This window comes from Malaclemys terrapin, chromosome 2 (assembly GCF_027887155.1).
Source record: "Malaclemys terrapin pileata isolate rMalTer1 chromosome 2, rMalTer1.hap1, whole genome shotgun sequence".
Classification (NCBI taxonomy): domain Eukaryota; kingdom Metazoa; phylum Chordata; order Testudines; family Emydidae; genus Malaclemys; species Malaclemys terrapin.
The window spans coordinates 150,920,073-150,941,024 of record NC_071506.1 but is presented as its reverse complement, the minus strand read 5'-3'; the positions used below and the strand labels follow the sequence as shown (position 1 = coordinate 150,941,024).

General features: G+C 38.7%; 1 long non-coding RNA gene across 1 annotated transcript in view; it reads left to right on the top strand.

Annotated features, from left to right (window-relative positions):
• LOC128832362 (uncharacterized) overlaps positions 1–20,207 on the top strand; it is a 40,286-nt gene extending 20,079 nt beyond the window's left edge. Inside the window, exons 3-4 of the long non-coding RNA XR_008443972.1 lie at positions 6,271–6,355; positions 19,888–20,207. This is a non-coding gene — a long non-coding RNA (uncharacterized LOC128832362). The remainder of the gene's footprint in view (positions 1–6,270; positions 6,356–19,887) is intronic.
• Positions 20,208–20,952: the final 745 nt, after the last annotated feature.

Here is a 20,952-nt window from a genome sequence, read left to right as displayed (position 1 = left end):
TTGCCGTGTAAACAAGACCTCAGTTTACAAGAGACAGCATCATGATATAAAGTGATGGAAACATTTGGGTATTGGGGAATACTTAAGTCACTTCTTCTGTAGCCTAAGGCTGATGCCACTTGAGTGTCCAGTCGCAGATATTTAAAATTAAACTAACTTGTATGTATTTTGTTCTATAAAATGCCAATAAAATCTTCAACTTATTTCAAAACAAGATGCATTACAGGTTAAAAGGAGAATATTGCAACATAATTTTTTTTGTGTTAAGAAAGGGCACAACACCAGGCATTTCTGGGAGAAGGCAAGTTGGAGCGCTCACAGTGATAAGTCTGGAATATTTGGTTCTGGGGGTTGAAGTTCCAAGAAATCTCCTACTGTCCATGGAAGGTATCCTCCTTAGGTCTCCAGTTGACGCATTTCAGTGACTCAATTTCAGATTTCTTGCATTTGTTATACATTGGTGCAAAATACTCAATCACATCTAGCTCAGTAATGCAGACACTCATGAATCTAGAAAAGGAGATTCTACCTATGTACAAAAGCATTCTGTTAAAATGAACTAATAACCAGATCAGTTTAATAACACTGGTCTACAATTTTTGAGAAGTCGTCTGCTTCAGAGATAAAATGTGCTATTTATTATGTATTTTGATGTGCTGAATTCAAATATGACAATTAAAACAACTGATTGGCTACTGTTTCTAAGATATTTAAGTTTGTACATTTTATGTCTATGTATATTGTGTAGATAGTAGAGTTTTAATCATAAATTGTAAACTTAGGTCTTTTCATGTGTTTAGGGTTGCTTTACATGATAATATTTCACCTGTCCTGTTTATGTAACACTTTAAAAATCAGCAAAAGGGTTATATAAATAAAATTTATTATGAAACAAAAGGCAAAAAACTATTATGTACATAGTTTAGTCCTATTCAGTGTCTACTTGGCACTTCTTGGCTTGTCTCTTGTATTCATTAAATGGAGCATCTCTTGTCACTGTCCAGCAATAGTCTGCAAGCATTGATGGGCTCCATTTGCCCTGATAGCGTTTCTCCATTGTTGCAATGTCCTTGTGAAATCGCTCGCCGTGCTCGTCGCTCACTGCTCCGCAGTTCGGTGGAAAAAAATCTAGATGAGAGTGCAAAAAATGTATCTTTAGTGACATGTTGCAACCAAGGCTTTTGTATGCCTTGAGGAGGTTTTCCACCAACAACCTGTAGTTGTCTGCCTTGTTGTTTCCGAGAAAATGTATTGCCACTAACTGGAAGGCTTTCCATGCCATCTTTTCCTTGCCACGCAGTGCATGGTCAAATGCATCATCTCGAAGAAGTTCACGAATCTGAGGACCAACAAAGACACCTTCCTTTATCTTAGCTTCACTTAACCTTGGAAATTTTCCATGGAGGTACTTGAAAGCTGCTTGTGTTTTGTCAATGGCCTTGACAAAGTTCTTCATCAGACCCAGCTTGATGTGTAAGGGTGGTAACAAAATCTTCCTTGATTCAGCAAGTGGTGGATGCTGAACACTTTCCCTCCCAGGCTCCAATGACTGTCGGAGTGGCCAATCTTTCTTGATGTAGTGGGAATCTCTTGCACGACTATCCCATTCGCAGAGAAAACAGCAGTACTTTGTGTATCCAGTCTGCAGACCAAGCAAGAGAGCAACAACCTTCAAATCGCCACAAAGCTGCCACTGATGTTGGTCATAGTTTATGCACCTGAAAAGTTGTTTCATGTTGTCATAGGTTTCCTTCATAGGGACTGCATGACCAATTGGAATTGATGGCAAAACATTGCCATTATGCAGTAAAACAGCTTTAAGACTCGTCTTCGATGAATCAATGAACAGTCTCCACTCATCTGGATCGTGAACGATGTTGAGGGCTGCCATCACACCATCGATGTTGTTGCAGGCTACAAGATCACCTTCCATGAAGAAGAATGGGACAAGATCCTTTTGATGGTCACGGAATATGGAAACCCTAACATCACCTGCCAAGAGATTCCACTGCTGTAGTCTGGAGCCCAACAGCTCTGCCTTCCTCTTGGGTAGTTCCAAATCCCTGACAAGGTCATTCAGTTCACCTTGTGTTATGAGGTGTGGTTCAGAGGAGGAGGATGGGAGAAAATGTGGGTCCTGTGACATTGATGGTTCAGGACCAGAAGTTTCATCCTCTTCCTCTTCCTCGTCTGACTCAAGTGAGAGTGATTCTGGTGCATCAGGAACCGGCAGTCCTTCTCCGTGGGGTACTGAGCGTATAGCTGATGGAATGTTTGGATAATGCACAGTCCACTTTTTCTTCTTTGACACACCTTTCCCAACTGGAGGCACCATGCAGAAGTAGCAATTGCTGGTATGATCTGTTGGCTCTCTCCAAATTATTGGCACTGCAAAAGGCATAGATTTCCTTTTCCTATTCAACCACTGGCGAAGTTTTGTTGCACAAGTGTTGCAGCATATGTGTGGGGCCCACCTCTTGTCCTGATCTCCAATTTTGCAGCCAAAATAAAGGTGAGAGGCTTTCTTAACCATAGTGATTATACTGCGCTTTCGTGATGCAAAAGTCACTTCACCACGAACATAGCAGAAGTTATCTGCACTGTTCACACAAGTACGAGGCATCTCTGCTCACTTTGACTAAACAGAAATGTGTCCCTTTGCAAAATCAAACACTGACAAATAAGAGAGCACAACACTGTATGATTTCTAGAGCTGATATAGGACAATTTGTTCAGCAGAGTGATATAAGCTTCGTTATGATTGCATCATCCATGACTTCTAGGAATAACATGATGCAATCCCTTTCATGTATGATGCAATACCAGCTTCAGATTGCATCATTCATTGTTTTGCCTAAAAAGCAAGTACTGTCCAAACCCAGTCATAGATTTATTCATAGATCCAGTCAAAGATGGATTTTAGTCATTTCTGGTTTAAATTGAGATCCCTCCCTTTATAACTCACTTATCCTCCGCCATTCCCAAGTCAAGGGTCGTATATACTGACCCAATAGCATATCTTGAAAACTAGAGCCAATCAACAATTTTAAGCATCATTTTCATTCTCAGTGACCCAGAATTAGTAAAGTTTGACTACATTTATTTCAGAAGCATTTTGGCTGTAGATCAGTGTTACATGACAGTGGTGAATATTGGAGTGTCAGGGTGTCAGCCTGCTTACCCATTTTACAGTGTTGTCCTATAAGGATCCCAGAAGATACGGGGAGAAAGCCAGGTGGGGGGGAGGGATAGCTCAGTGGTTTGAGCGTTGGCCTGCTAAACCCAGGGTTGTGAGTTCAATCCTAGAGGGGGCCAGTTAGGGAACTGGGGTAAAAATCTGTCTGGGGATTGATCCTGCTTTGAGCAGGGGGTTGGATTAGCTGACCTCCTGAGGTCACTTCCAACTGTTTGATTCTATGAAAGAATCATATGTTTGGAAGCCTTGAAATGGTAGACTAACAATGGATTTGACCTAATGTTCCAAAGGTAAGGTTGTATAGTAGCTTGTAGCAGACAAGGATGCTCCCAATGTTCTCCAACATGCTCACATGGAGTACAGAAGTTTATTTAACGAGGTTCAGAAGCCAGATGGAGATATTGGAGCTGAACTTTCAAACTGTAGAGCCTGAGGTCTGGAAACTTAATTTTGGCCAGATCAGGAAACAGTTTCTGTCTATTTATATGTACTTAGGGCCACAGTATCTGAGCACCTTATTTTTAATATATTTACCTTCCCAATGCTCAGTCAAGTAGGAAGGTACTATTATCCCCACTTTACAGATGGAGAACTGGGGTAGGAAGAGACTAAGGGTATGTCTATACTTACATCTAAATCGGCACTGCTGCAATCAATGCAGCGGTGTCGATTTAGTGGGTCTAGTGAAGACCTGCTAAGTCGATCACAGAGCGCTCTCCCATTGACTTCTGTACTCCAGCTCCCCAAGAAGCATAACGTAAGTGTAAAGTGAAAAATTGGGAACCTCTGTCAGTATTGTTTTTCTCTTGAGTTCAAGAGTCTGACTAACTATTCAACATACAGGGTGAAACAGAGTTTTGTCATTTACTTTAGGGAAAAAAGGAAGTAGGAAGATAAAGCAGACAGGAGTAATACACAGGCACACAAGCAACTTCATTCATGTGAATAACTCCACTGATGTCAACTGGGTTGGGCCCCACAGTAGCAACATATGGCATGAGGCTGAGCCAAGCCCTACCATTTAAAGGAAATGGAATCTGGGTATATTTGGGTATATATTATTCAGGTCTCACTGGCTTCAGCAAATTATGGTCTGTTGAATTTGAATCAGAGAGTTAGATTATTTGTTTTAAGATAATTTTACATCCAGCACATTTGAAAATATACATATTATGGTATCATGAAGATTAGTCTATACATACTTTATGGTGTTTCAAAACACTTCTGATTAGGCTATAAGTAAGCTACTTTGGTTCCAGTTTTTAGTGATTTTTCCCAAAGAAAATCCTGTTTTTGTTTTTGTTTTTTTAAAAAACAAAAACAAAAAACAACCCATTATTTGGGTTTTACCAATTTTCACACAAATTTTTGAAGTGCTGGAAATCTGCTGACCTATCAGCTTAGTCTCCCTCGTAGAGTTCCCACCACATGGCACAGCTCGTTTGTGCAGAGGAGAGTACCTTCCAGTTGGTGGCTGCTGCTTTGCAGTGGGAACGTGAGACAGGCACGGAAGCCAGGACCACCCGACCCACAGCAGCTGGCCTGCAAGGAGCAAGCTTCCTCAACTTCTACGGCATGAGTAATTGGGCACCCTCACTCCCCCACATGCTGCCACCTCTGAGTACTGGACACCCTCAGCCCCACACTCTCCCCTTCATTTTGGGGTTTTACTGCTTTTGCCTGTTTTAAATTTTAGAATAAATACAAGTATGAGGGGGGTAGAATAAATGCAGAAATTCTCAGGAAGTTTTAAACAAATAAAAACTGAAAATGAAGAGTTTTAGCTATAAAGCTACAAAAAAAAGTTTTGTTATTTTCGATGGAGTTCAGTGAATGTATCATGTGTCCACACAGTCTAGGCCCTGTCTTCTGATCTACCCTAAGCATTTAGGATGCATAAATCACCATAGGTCTGTAAATGCAGCTGTAAGTTATATCTTGTTTAAAAAGCACATTAAGATATTAAACTGCATATTGCTCAGTATAGCAAATCACAAAAAAAGTCTTACGCATAATTAAAAAACAAACTGGGATAAGGCCCTAGTGCTGGTTTGAAGTTATTTGAAGGGCTTCAGCCTTTTTGCCTTTAAATGGATTTTACAGAGTAGTAACTATTTCATTTGACTTTTGTTTCTGGAACTTTAATTCAAAAATTCCATAAAATTAATTAATTATTTCCATTAATTTGATTATCTCCAAAAGACCTTTGATTTCTTTCTAACGTTCCCCTTTTCAAAGTACAACCTATATCAGCTGTGCTACAGTGTAGTGACATTACATTAAACAAATGCATTTTTACCACTGACCCCCAATAACATTGACCCAAACATTAGGATCATAGGAACTGTCATACTTGATCAGACTTGCATGGCCATCTAATTTGGTATTGTGTCTCCAACACTGGCCAGCACCAGATGCTTCACTTTAAGGTGCAAGAAACTACCATCTTCTGGGTGGATGTGGGATAATCTGCCACCCAAAAAGATGTCTTTCTGGTCTGTAACAGCTTTCCTATAACTGGCAAAGAAATGAACTTACAGTTCCATAAAAAAAAATCAAGTTTTTTGGGGGGAAAAAAAAGGTCCCACATTTATTCTACCACCTCTTCTTTATACTGCAGTCACTGCTGGTTCCTAATCTTTATTACTAGAAAAGACCAAATCCAGGTTAGGTATATCTCTAATTTCCTCTGTGGTGAAGACTAAATTGAGAGTTTTAAGGCCTACCTAACCAGAAATTGCTCCAAAGTCAGAAACTCAAAGTATTTCCTTCCATTAACACCCCCCCAATTATACATTAATTTACGTTTTCCTTTTAAATATCACAATGTTATCTACATATCCTAATCTGTTCCTCCCAAACATCTCAAAAAATTTACACACAACATTCAGCAGTGAAAGATTCAGACACATTCAGCCATGGATGTTCTCTGGCCTTATCTTTATTTGGCCACAATCTTCTGATCAAAATGACTCTCTTTCCTCAGATTGCAGGAGTATCAGATGTTATCTGTGGCATTATGTCAAAGAGATGGAAAAAAAGTAATTGCTTGTTTACACTATATATTTATGCAGGAAAAAATCCCTACATTTTTCCAGAAGATGAAACAGAGGTGAAGAATGGCTCAGTGATGAGAATCTAGCCTGTGACTTTGGATACGTGAGTTCAATTTTGTGTTCTGCTACAGACTATATGACCTGGCCAAGTCATTTAGGGATGGTCTACACTAAAGCTGTTAGTCGACCTAAGTTATCCTACTTCCGTTACGTAATTTATGTAACGGAAGTAGACATAATTTAGGTCAATGTACAGACGTGTCTACATTGCACCATGTCGATGGGAGATGCTCTCCCGACAAAAAACATTTTGTTCCAAAAGATTACTTGTGAAATTCCATTAACAATGTGAATATTCTCATTTTTTTCTGTGAATCAAAAAAAGTTTTACCTACAACTGTTTGTAAAATGCAGCTTTCTTACCCCTTACAAAGGAAGCAAGGTTGTCATGTCCCTGACCTCCCTAGTGCTGTACACATTAGTAAGACACAAACAGATACAAAGATTAAGATGTGGTATAAGTGGTGCAGTTCTGGTGACTTTGTTGGAGTTACATCTTCTTATAAGAGAGAACGGAGAAGTTGCAGTGACACTTCAAGTTGATGTGAGTCCCCCGGCCAAATTATTAAATTAAGGCATCCTATATACTTAAAATAATCAGGCAGTGAGCATCTAGTGGGAGGAAGAGAATCTAAGGAGAAGTAGATTGTATGTATTTATCTTTCTTTATGCCTGGAGAGGAAGGATGGTCTTGTTGTTGAGACAATGGGCTCTCATTCAGCAGATTGGGTTAAATTATTTGCTCTACCATAGACTTCAGGTGAGTCACTTATCTTTCTGTGTCTAAGTTCTCCATGTGTAAAATGGGGATAATGCTTCTTTTCTCCCAACCTTTGAAAACCCAACCTACATAGGGAAAGACAAGCAAAAGTTCCTGAGGGAGCGAGGCACCCAAACTCTATTGATAGTCAGTGAGATTTGAATACTTATCTTTCTTTGGATTCTTTGTAAATCTGAGACTGAAATCTTTGGAGAAGAGATTGTCTTACTATTTGGCTGGCACTGACCCCAGTGTTGGGTGTGGCCTCTAAGCACTAATATAAAAATTAACTACAAATTGCTCTTTACATCCCGTTGGATTGGCCTTGCTGATTAAGGACAATTTTGGGAAACAACTGGATCCAAGTGCACGTGCTGAGATGGGGCTTAAATCTATTTACCAAAAATAAGGAGGACAGCTGTGTGAGGGTTCAGTATAATTGGATGATCCACAGGCAGAGCACTGACAGCTACTAGCCATTCTCAAAGGTGACCCTTTCCTGGTGGCTCCCAGTCCTCCGAAGGCAGGTGCATGTGAGTTTTTCCTATGAATGAGTCTGTATTGAACAAGATTCCCACAATGGTGTGGGCTACTACATGGTTATAGGTCAAATCTGGCAAGATTTCCTGCTTGATTTAATTGGGTCAACTAGTTATATAATTAAAGTTGGGGGCAATTTGACCTGCACACTGCATACGTTTGCTTACAGCCTAACACTGTATAAGTGATGAGAATTGAAAAGTCCACAATCTGTTCATGTTTAAAAACAGGGCCTTCCAATCATGCTTGTTAAAGAATCCTTGTTAAAGAAAAGAGTATTGACAGTTTTAACTGGTACAGTGCATTTCTCCAAGTACACTGCAATACAGGGGTCGGCAACCTTTCAGGACTGGTGTGCCGAGTCTTCATTGATTCACTCTAATTTAAGGTTTCACATGCCAGTAATACATTTTAACGTTTTCGAAGGTCTCTTTCTAGAAGTCTATAATATATAACTAAACTATTGTTGTATGTAAAGTAAATAAGGTTTTTAAATGTTTAAGAAGCTTCATTTAAAATTAAATTGAAATGCAGAGCCCCCCAAACCAATGGCTAGGACCCGGGCAATGTGAGTGCCACTGAAAATCAGCCCGCATGCCGCCTTTGGCACGCATGCCATAGGTTGCCTACCTCTGCTGTAATATGTCATTTCCAAATGCTGTTTAATATCGTCATTTTACTTAATGAACACAAATATTCAGCAAGTATGCCCAATTCACCAGCAAATGACTAATTCCAGAATAAAAACAGCTGGTGACAGAGTGTGTTTCTCAATTTGATCTGCCAGCTGTTCTGGGTAGGTGCTTATTTATTTAGAACAAAAGTTTTCACTTTTTAAAAAAAAGATCTCAGAGAGCTTTAGCTTTTCAAAGCATTGTATGAACATTAATTTCCCAACACACTTGTGGGGGAGGTAAGTGGTGGTGTCCTTATTTTAAAGATGGGAAAAAAGGAATGTGGAGCAGTAAAGTGTCTTGTCCATTGCCACACAATGAGTTAGTGGCAGAGCCATGACTAGAAGCCTGAAGCTCCTGGTGAGTAATGGTGCACTTAGAGGACAGAACAGCAACTTAGTGAGTTTAATGATTCTAATGAAGAAAAGACCTTATGAGTCTGAGTTCATTGAGGGGCTAGAATAACGAGGATTGCTTGTTGGTATAGAATTACCCAAGGTCGTTGGTGCATGTATGATGAATTCTCAGGTTATTAATGGCACTTAAAGAATCAAACACTTTCCAAAAAAGGACGATCAGTAGTTTCAGGACCTATATTTGCCTGTACATCCTTTTACTAGTTAATGTGGTTTTACAGTCACATTTTCGCATACCAACAAGGGAGAGAAATATTTTTATAAATAAGAAGGGTCCACACAAGCCCTTGGGGAAGTTGTACATATTGACTTTCACTTTTTCTCATTGGATAGTCAGTCAATTGAAGTGTTTTCAAACGGATGGAGAATTTCCCCCCAGTTTATTACTATCTCCTTTCAGTTACAGTAATCTTAGGTCTGACTTGAAATCTTGGTAGGTAAAAAAAAGACCAAAGAGTTATTTTTAAGTTGACTGTGACTCCTTATAGAAGATAGTTAACTGTTCATCTAGAATTTCATATATATTGTATATTATTTCTCTTGTTTATTTCCTAAAATCTTATTCTAAAAATTTCTAAAATTCAGGAAACTGGACTTAGTATTTAAAAAAATGCAATTAATTTTCATGCCTTCTTGTAACATCCATGGCTCCCTTGATTTTGGTTGCCTAGTTATCTTAAAAACTGACCCTCCATATTGCAGTCATGTTCGGTATAATAGCACTCTGTTCAGTTTCTCCAGATTTAACAAAATTGCAGCCTTATAGCAGCAGGTATGCTATGTTCTGACGCTGCTTGCTAAGATAGGTCTCCACTATATTAAAATAGCATATCTCACAGAAGAGAAACAAATATGAATTTAGGGTGTTTTAGCTTTGAAAATGTAAAGACAATGAGTGTGAAGAATGTTTTACATGAACATGACCTGATTCTTGTGTGCCTGTGTGTGCAGAGATGTGGTTTGATTTTAGCAACCTTGCCTTAGAGGGACTGAACTGATCTATTAATAATTCAGGAGCTGCTACAATATCTAACCCCCCCCACCCCCAAGTCAATTAAAAAATGCAGCTGAACAGATTTGTTTTAAAAGCAAAGCCTTCTAGAACTGAAATAAATAAATGAAGTGGAGTCAGCCTAAGGGAGGGAAATAGTAATCCCTTAAGATACTAAAAGATATGCTATTGTTATAGAAATTATTTCTGGGAAGTTCTATGGCCTATGTTATGTAGACAGTCGGACTGTATAATCACAGTGATCTCTACTCAACTTAGAATCTCTGAATCTCTGAAAAAGACAGGTGTAGGCAATGTTTGATGTATGCATTGATAAGCTGGACAAGAACACTGTTATAAAATCTTCCTATTTTTATGTACATGTTATTTAATGTAAAAAATGTACAATGGAAAATTAAATTTGGGAAAACAAGCACTAAAATGTCAAGATATGCAGTGTTAAGGTTGTGAAATAAAATTCCCCAAAACCAAGAAATTCAGAAATTAGACTGGAAGATCAAATTTAACCCTATCTTCTTGTGCTTATTTGGTCCAGAAGATGTAGCATCTCCTTGCATTAGGGAGATATGAAATGTTGCCTGATCCAACTTCCAACAAAGACAAGAGACATACTTTCATGAATTTCAGTCTGAATTGGATAGGGGCCTAGTTTGATCCTTGCATATTATGGACCTTGTCAATTAAAATTGTATAATCCACCTCTACCTCGATATAACGCTGTCCTCAGGAGCCAAAAAATCTTACAGCGTTATAGGTGAAACCGCGTTATATCGAACTTGCTTTGATCCACCACAGCACGCAGCCCCGCTCCCCAGAGCGCTGCTTTACCGCGTTATATCTGAATTCGTGTTATATTGGGTCGCGTTATATCAGGGTAGAGGTGTATAATTGCATCCAAGAAACTATGTTAAGAACATTAAAGTTGCAAAGTCAAGGACCAAGTTAAGAATTGCCATAATTAAAGGTACCCATTAAACTCCTGCAACATTTCATATCTCCCTAATGCAAGGAGATGCTACATCTTCTGGACCAAATGTATGTAAAACCATTTCTTATCTACTTTGGCAAAAGGTATTTTTTTTTTTACTATTTTATTTTCTAAATGTTTTAGCTAAAACTTTAAAAAAAAAGTGTCTGCCTTAGGCTGAATCATAGAAAATAGAAAAATTCATCCCAATTGGTTTAAGTTTGGCAAAGTTATAAGCAACGGAAAACAGAATTTTCTAGTGGAAAGAGATAGGCAGCCTCAACAAAGGGGGTACAATCTGTGCCATCTATAATACAAAGTAGAATTCTAGACAATTATAGACAAAAGGATTCATACAGGAGTTTACTGGTAAATTTCAACACATATATTGATAAGGCCTAAGATGCAAAATCTCAAAAATTCATCTAGTTACTTGCCTCCCTAGAAATTTCACAGGTCAACTCTGGTCCAATCCACACAGTCAGTCACACCCTGGACCTGATTTTCAGCTTAAATGTCAAGATAGGATACATCACAATACAGCCATTGTCTTGGACAGACCATCACCTCATTAGGGCAATGGTCAGAGACCTTCCAGTGCCCAGGCAACGAGAAAGACTAGTGATGCTGATCTGACCATTAAGACTCATAGACTCTGACAAATTCCAAAACCTGATAAAGGACAACAGCATCCCATCCTCAGGATGAGGCATTGAGGACCCAGTGAATCATTACCTGCAATTCTACAGGGCCTTGGTTATAGACATGTTGGCTGCAAAACAGCCCCTTCCTTCCCATCACCTACACATAACTGATTGGTTTTCTGACTCCCTATACCAGATGAAGAGAGATGGGCAGAATCTCCAGCACCAATAGCAGAAAACAGAGGCTGAATCAGACAGGATGAAACATAATTAACTCCTCAGTGCCTATCCTGAGGCAGAATTACAGGCCAAGAGAACCTTCCGATCATCCTGTGCTGAGGCTGCCATAGAATTTCAAATCAAAGTCAAGGTCTCAGTCCTTATCTTCTTCAAAGTGTTTCATGGCCTGGACCCAAGATATCTACAAGATAGCCTAGAGCTCCAGGAAGAAGGCTGGGCTGAGTCAACAACTGCATTCTTCTGGTACAATGGAACTCTCAAAAATAAGAGTAAAACTCATCTGTGCAGGAGACACATGTGTCTCTGGGGGCTGTCCACGTCTGTGGAATGAACTCCCTCCAGGAACTAAGAATGATCACAAACCTCACCTCTTTTCACTCTAAGAGCAGCATACATTTATTTGACCTTCCTTCTCTAATATAAACATATAGTAGTTGTGTGATGGGTTGTCACCTCTGGGGTGCAGTCTGGGAGCTGTGGAAACCGCGGCACCCTTCTCCGACACACAGCTGGTTTGGGGATACAGCCAGCCTCACCCAGGCCCTGTTATCACCCAACACAACAGCAGGTGGCACCACTCACCCAAACTGGGCTACCTGACAGTCTTGCTAGTCTTCCACCAGAGGGAATATGCTGAGGCCACTTGAGGAAGGAGAAGTTAATTACTAGCCACTGTTGTTCTTTTAGAGTATTGCCTCTTTATATTCATGGTCGCCATCCTTCTTTGCCATTTCTTCAGAGTATCAGGTAAAGAATTCAGAAATTAAAGAATGAACTGATGGATGACTGGAGTCATTCCCCCTTTTATATAGTTGGAATGCTCCATGAGGGTGGGGTGGGGTGGGGTGGGGCGGGACGGGGCGGGGCAAGTGGCCTGATGGACACTGTTTACTAAAAAAAAAAAAAAAAAATCCACTGTTTGATGCCAGGTAAACTATATCCCACAAGTGTGAATATGCAGAGGTGACACTCTCTAACAACAACAGTTACCAGTAAGTAAGCTGTCTTTCTTTTGTGCTCACATGAGTCCAGGAATTGGGGCTTGAAGGAAAATCCCAAATAGCTCAAGACTCATGATAAAATTATGAGACTTGACAACATTGAGTGTCCTTTTTGGATTTCTAATAGCTTTTATTTAGAGTGAAAGACTTGCAAAAACAAAACTAATCAAAATCTGGGTTTTCACTTTGTTACAAACTTGAAAATGGGCTCATCCATTGGAAAAATGGCCACATTATGAAAATAATTTTAGCTTGAAATGAGACCGTTTCTGATAAAAGAGTGGAAAGATGACGTATGACATTTCAATTTTGCAGGGATGCTAAATTTAAGGTCACAAAATTGCCCCAAATGAAATTGCAAAGATTTTCTTTAAAAGTTTTGTGGAAAATGTTTAATCAGGTTTTTCACCTCTCTGCCTGCAAAGGCCCACTCAAAAGGAAAATGCATGAGAAGAGATATGTAGCTGTGAATCTTATTTTGCATGAGTTTAAAATTGCTCTAATATTATGTGTTGGAAAGTTTTTATTTCAGTTCTAATATTATTAGGCTCATGTACTACCTCTGAGATACTGTAAAAGAAGAATCAGAGGGGCTAAAGAAAAGTAAAAGAGGAAAAAAGTAATGACAAACAGAACAGGCAGATGTTTGAAGTGTGGGGTTGTTGTTTTTTAAATCAAGTATTCGATTGGTTAGAGCGGTGTGCAACATAGAATCACATGAAACTGATTTAAATTTAAATGCTACAATTAGCAAATGTGCACAGCTTTAAAGGGAAAGAGGACATGTACGGCTTTATATCAGTTTTGCAGAATTGTTCATGATTTTCATGTAAAAACAAGTGAAACTCATCCGTTTGCACAGAATTTTGCTTTGGAGGTTTTGGATTTGCTTGAGCCTAACACTAACAAAAGAAACAAAGGTGAGAACCAAACCTATGTAGATTTAAACCACATAAAATATTTGTACAAGTCTCTGTGGATTTCACAATTCTATGAGGACAAGGAAGAACACTACTGCAGCTATTGTCTGGGACTCAGGAAGTATGGGTTTTGTTCCAATATCTAGTTTCAGAGTAACAGCCGTGTTAGTCTGTATCCGCAAAAAGAAGAACAGGAGTACTTGTGGCACCTTAGAGACTAACAAATTTATTAGAGCATAAGCTTTCGTGGACTACAGCCCACTTCTTCGGATGCATATATATATGAAGAAGTGGGCTGTAGTCCACGAAAGCTTATGCTCTAATAAATTTGTTAGTCTCTAAGGTGCCACAAGTACTCCTGTTCTTCTTGTTCCAATATCTGCTTCTCAGGCTGGGACAGATGTATGCCATTTTGCTTCTGTACCTCAATTTTTCCATCTGTAGCTGGGTTCTTATAAGACCTCCTGTGAAGGATATGGATATAGCTATTATCAATATTATGTGAGCCTTTGATTATTCTGCTGTTTGCTAGAGGTTAATTCCTACAGGAGTTCACTTTAGGTATTCAGAAAAGCAGACTATGGTTTTAGATGAGTAAATCACAGGCACTTAACTGGCAATAGCAGTGTCAATGCCTTTGAAGTTTTGTTTCTGACCAAGCTGAGCCCAGCACTCCTGGCTTGGGACAGTATGATTCAGATAAGAAACTTGGAACAAAACAACTCTTGAGTGGATACACTTATAAATACCGAGCTGGGAGGAGCTGCAAGTTTAATGGAGGACAGGATTAGAATTCAAAATGTTCTTGACAAACTGGAGAAATGGTCTGAAATAAATAAGGACAAATGCAAAGTACTACACTAAGGAAGGAATAATCAATTGCACACATATAAAATGGGAAATGACTGCGTAGGAAGAAGTACTGCAGAAAAGGATCTATGGGTTATAGTGGATCACAAACTAAATATGAGTCAACGGTGTGATGCAGTAACAAAAAAAGTGAACATTATTTTGGGATGGTTTAGCAGGAGTGTTGTAAGCAGGCCTCAGTTTCTCAACTTTGTGAACATGTCAATGGAACCACCATTGTTTTTATGCCAGGGTGTAATTCTTCACCAGGATCCAAACAGTTAAATCTAGCAGTTTGGCATTTCTAGTTTCTAGTACAAAAGGGTTACTTTTCTAGTCTCACTGAAACTCTATTATCACGTAGGAGAAAATCAAGAAACGGCTTACTCAGGATCTGGTCTAAATTCAAACTTGGTGTAGAAAGAAATATGTAGTCAAAGCATTTCATGTTCTGGAGTTTTTACAAGATGGTTTTGATAATGGCTTGCAGACAAATACCATATTTCTGCACAGAAAATTTTACATTTCACACCATAAGTACATATGTCACTTCATTAGAGCAGTTAATCTATTGTGTCCTTTTAAGGTGCATAGAGCTCTGTACTGGGATTTGAACATTGAGCCCAATGCCTTAATGAAAGCACCCTTTGAACCTACAAAATCAGTTTGATTATATTACTTGTTTATCAAACTGATTTTTTAAATCACTATCAGTTCAGCAAAAAAGGTGTCAGAGTTGGGAGCTTTTTCAGTTGATCCATCTTACTACATCTTTCACAAAAGATAAGATGGTTTTGAGAATGGATCCCACCTTTTTTCCAAAAATTGGATTTTTAATCGCTCAAAAGAGATCTCATTGACTTCTTTTTGTTCACATTCTTCCCACCCAAAGGATAAGGCATTTGCTGGGTATAAGGCAAGCCTTAACATTTTATCTGAAAAGAACTGACAGCATAAAAAAAAACCAGCCTTATAGGTCTTATGTCATCCAGAAAAAAGAGGTGCTAAGACATCTAAATCATCAGTTTCTTGTTGCATTGCTCTCTCCAGCCTGCGCTGTCTCTCACAATGCCTTGCTAGCGACCAGCAGTAAACCTTTCCAGGTGCTGTTATCACTCAGCACAACTGCATGTGAAGACCCCACACTCACCTAGATTGCATGAATGCTCCCAGAGTCACTCATGAATCACACACAGAAAGGTACCAGAGCCAAATCCTCCTAGCTCCCAGCACTGCACCTCAGGAATATACCATCTTGCACTGCTCAAGATGGGCAGTGCAGATTTATTAATTGAATCACCACCTCATCAATGGAAAGTGGACAAACACCAGCCTTTGCAAAACCTGAGCACATTTACCATACACTTCAGGCAAACTCACTGGTAAAGATAAACAGTGAAACAAATGTATTGACTACAAAAGATAGATATTAAGTGATAGGCAAAAAGTTAGTTAGTTACCAAAATAAAATATAATATAAGCATGCAGTCTAAACTCTCAATCCTATTAGACAGGGCAACATCTAGATTAAGCAGCTTTTCTCACCCCACAGGATATTGCAGTCCTTAATATACAAATTCACCCTTGAAATCTGGGCCAGTCCTCTCAGTTGGAGTCTTCAGAGTGTCCTTGCTGCTTGCAGTGTAGGTGGGTGAAGGAGAAAAGGCCAACCTTATGCCCGCTGTGTTCAGTTTTATACCCTCAGTCCATGTGCTTGTAGAACACAAGTCCAGGCATGTCTCGGGGCATTACTGAGTCTCCAGGCAAGATTGATCAATTCCGCTTGTGTGGCCTCATGCAGGTGAGTCATTGAATTGTGGCTCCCTTGCTGGACAAAGGTTGTTGATGGGTTGTTTGAGACCCCGCCCGGGTGTTGGTTACTTTCCTTGCTGTTGCCTCTGGGGAGCTAATATCTGGCTGATTCCCCAATTTACAGCATGTTTTAGTAGCAACCATACAACACAATTCTCATAACTTCATATGCATTAATGATATACATATATGGATAGAGAATTACTTTCAGCAGATCATAACCTTTCCCTTGATACCTTACAAGGCATGCTTTATATGTAAGATCATGATTATATAAAAATGAGGAATATGGGGGTTACAGGATGCTCCCCCAAGGTATAGAATGTCACAGTGGCATCATGGGCCTGAGAAAAGGCAGACCCCTTATGCTTAAATCTGTAAAACTGCAACTTGGTCATTTCTGTTACAAGATAGATAGTCTTCAGCTGATGCATCCTTTGGCAGGCAGATCCTGAATGCTATGGTGATTCCTTAGAGTAAGGAATTATCTCAATTACCTCAGTGACATTAGTTTGTTCCCTCCCTAGGAATTTTGTGATGGATGAAAAAATCCTACACTGAGGATCTGTGGACCTAGCCCTGAGAGAGAATGGGAGAATTGTGGTTGTTTACCTGTAAAACTTCCCTTTTTCTACGGGATAGGTCCACAGTTCCAGCCCTCCCTGAAAAGGGGAGATCTGCTTAACTTATGGTTAATGTTCTCTGCATCTGCAGTCATTAATTTTTTCTTGTTGTTTATGGTGTACTCTTATTGATTATTGTTTTTGCAAGGTGCTGATGCAGGACAAGAGATTTGCTTTTTGTTTCATGGAGGGGCTAACTTTGAAATTGTCTTGAAACTGAAGGAGTCTTTAGAAAATTGGGGATATTCCCTTATCAGCTGTCCAACCAGCTTTGATTCTGCCAGCAACAGAATGGTGATAGCCTACACAAAGAGGTCTTTGGACTTAGCCCTTTAAAGAAGGGAAAATGTTCAACTTGTAACAACCACAAGTTCTCCCATTAATACTAACTGGTTTCATTCTTGGAATTATTTGTAATGTAGAATATCATTTTAGCTACACGACAGAGTTATATTTTGTATGCGTCATTATTTTGGGTGAGTTAAGCTCATGCCAAGATTTAAGCTCTTTAGGCTTGTTTTGAGGTTGAGAAAATTCATACAAGTCCTGTGACTGCATCACTGCAGTTTTCATACTTTTGAATTACATATTTTTGTACTAACTTAAATCCTCTTAGCTATATGTCGATAGGGGTTATGTAATCTTGACAGCCCCAAATGGAAAGCACTCCTCTACTCCTCCCTTAATTTTGTGATGTGACTATCTGAGATGTTTTAAATTTTCAGAGATCTCTTTATAATGAATTCCATGAACTCTAAGTGTTCTTTCTCCCATGTTAGTGAAATTAAGGTTTGAACACTGAAGTTAATTTGATTTGTATATAACAGTACAGCATATCCATTGCAATAATTTTATCTAAGAGTTATTTTTAATTTTCATTCCACTAATATCACAGATGCTTTCCCACACAGTTGGCTGTTTTTAGCCTAATTATATTGTTTTGTGTCATTTTTAGAATATTGCAAAGCATTGGAGGCTGTTCTCCCATTTGGGGCATTATCATCTTAACTGCCACAATCCTGTTCTGATAAAGAAATGGAGCTCAATGTAATTTATTTGCTTATTGAGTCTTCTTGAAGAGGCTGACAAAAGCTTCAGTCTTACATAGAGAATATTAGGTGTCAATAGCTGCAAATTATGAAAAGCTTCCAGAAGTAACCTTGTCATTAGCTTCCAAAACCACTCTTGTTGACACAAATAGGAAAGAACAGATTAATACAAATTCATGGTTTGAAGGCACAACAAGATGACTAGATAAATAAATATGTTTAAAATTCCACAAGGCCATGTAATGTATAAATTATAATCATACCCATCAGATTTTAATTCCTATGTTAAATATGAAGGCTAATAGAAAATAAGTTAGCCATTTTACAATAGTGAATCTTGACATTCTTTCCACTTACCAAGGGTATTTTTTTCGTTTCCATAGAGAAAAGGTTATAAGCTTGATTCAGCACAACACTAAAGAGAAAAGAATTATTCAGCTGAGGTTTGTGTGTGTGTGTAAGTCTGTAAGCTAAATCTTCCATTTCATAAGAACAATTTATCTCATTCTAAAATGTTATTTTTCTATGGTCACATAGTGCATTTAGCCTCATATAGTTGATATATGAACAATCTGAATGAATAAACTATCATAAGCCAAGCATTTTGTTCTTTATGCCATATCCACACCAGGGATCAATTTGGCTCATTGTTTCTCAATTTTAATTTACTCAGACACAGAATCATGGAAAAGCTGGTCTGGTAGGAGCCTTGAGAGATCATGTAGTGCAGCCCACAATGCTGAGGCAGGACCAAGTAAACCTAAACCATCCCTGACAAGTTTATGTTTAACCTGTTCTTAAAAACCTCCAATGACAGGGCTTCCAAACCTCCCTTGGAAGCCTATTCCGGTACTTAGCTATTCTTCTAGTAAGAGCTTTTCCTGCTATTTAACTTAAATCTCCCTTGCTGCAGATTAAGCCCATTACTTCTTGTCCTATCTTCAGTGAACATGGAGAATAATTAGTCATTGTCCTCTTTCTGACTCTCCTTAACATATTGTAAGTGTGTTAGCGGGTGCCCCCTCAGTCTTTTTCTAAACATATCCAGTTTTTACCTTTCTGCATAGGTAAAGTTTCCTAAACCTCTTATAATTTTTGATGTTCTCTTCTGGACTCTTTCCAATTTGTCTACATCTTTCTTAAAGTGTGGTACCCAAAACTGGACACAATACTCCCTCTGAGGCTTCACCAGTGCTGAGTAGAGCAGGACAATTACCTCGTGTGTTTTACATATGGCACTTTTGTTAATACACTCCAGAATCATATTAGCCTTTTTGCAGTTACACCACACTGTACATTCATATTCAGTGCATGATCCGCTATAAGCCCCAGATCATTTTAAGCAGTACTACTATCTAGCCAGTTATTCCCCATTTTCTAGGTGCGCATATGATTTTTCCTGCCTAAGTGTAGTACTTTGCACTTTTCTTTATTGAATTTCATCATGTTGATTTCAGATTAAGCTAGTTTTTAATTCTAAACTTGTCCTCTAAAGTGACTCCTCCCAGCTTGCTGTCATTTGCAAATTTTATAAGTGTGCCCCGTTATCCAAGTCACTAATGAAAATGTTGAATAGTATCAGACCCAGAACAGACCCCTGTGGTACCCTACTAGATACTAGTTTGACTACTCTTTGAGTATGGTCTTTCATCCAGTTATGCACCCACCTTATAGTAATTTTATTAGACCACATTTTCCTAATTTGCTAATGAGACTGTCATATAGGACAGTCTCAAAGCCTCACTAAAATCAAATATATCACATTTATGATTGAAATTCTTGAAATGCTATGTACTCATATAACTTTAAGATAGTCTCTTGTAAAGTTCTAAAAACAATTGGTTCTGCCCTGTAGCAATCATGTTGGGCTCAGTTCAGCAGGAATGTTTAACTCTCTGGATAAGGGCAGGTGCCTTTAGTGCATGCTAACGCTCTTCTGATCTATTTAAAAGAGCTAAGTTATATTGTTATTATCAAAAGGCAAATCAGACGCTGTCAGTAACAGAGTGTGGATTATTATAAACAACACATGTGCTATTCACTCTTCTGTATCTCTTTTTTATTTTAGAGTTGGGCAGAGAGGACATATGATGGAGCAACCTGCTACTGGATGAGGAATGAATATTCTTGACAAATGCAGGGTGGACACAAAGCCCATCTCCTGGATTATTTTACAGATATGTTACCAGAGAGGTGTCTCTTTTATACTTTGACACTGCATGGTTTTTATAGTTTATCATTCCAAAAAAAAGTGTTATTGATTTGTTCTCATCTAAGTACCTTTATGCACAGAGTTATTGTAGGTAGGTGCACCTCCAGTGGCCATGAGTCCTCTATGCAGATATTCATTTCAGTAATGATTATGGTTGTCACCAATTATGCTACAGTAGATTAAACCAGATTTGCCACCATAACAGAGAGGTCTAAATTTACCTATTGTAGCTCAACTCATCTTATGAAAACAGTGGACATAACATTTCTCCTCTTCCCCTCTTTCCTGGAGAATACTGAAAGTCTTCTATTAATCTGACTCCAATAGTATTTTGAAATACTCTTTTATCACACCATCCTTGTTTAGAGGAGTTAGAAAGGGAACATGTTAATGTTTAATGTACTAATGCTTTTAATATGCTTAAAATGTCTGTGAAACCAATTAGGTTTTTGTTTTAAATACATCCCATTACCATTAACCTTCTACATTTTTTTTGTGATCCAAGTAAATTCTTTGGCAGCCATGGGCACAGAGGCCACAATTATCACATGTGGACTGTAGTTCATTTATAAAAGCATTACAGCATTATATAAGCATTAAAGCCTTCTCCTTACTCTGTATATTAAATGAGGGAAGTCTAAGCCCTTAGATAAAGATATGGGAAAGCTCCTTACTTTGCTTATTAATTATAGGGAAAATCCTTTCCACTACTCCCTGTATCAAGTCTATTTACTACTATCTGGGCTAGGTTCAGAGTTGTCCCACAGTGGCTCAGGAGAGGGTTTTGTTTTGTTTTTCTTTATTCCCAAACTTCATAACACTTGATGGAGTCACTCTGCGGACCTCAGCTTTAGGACTATAAGAGCCTTGGCTTGGATTGCATCCCTTGACCCTGCCCCCAAATCTTTTTCCATGGCCATG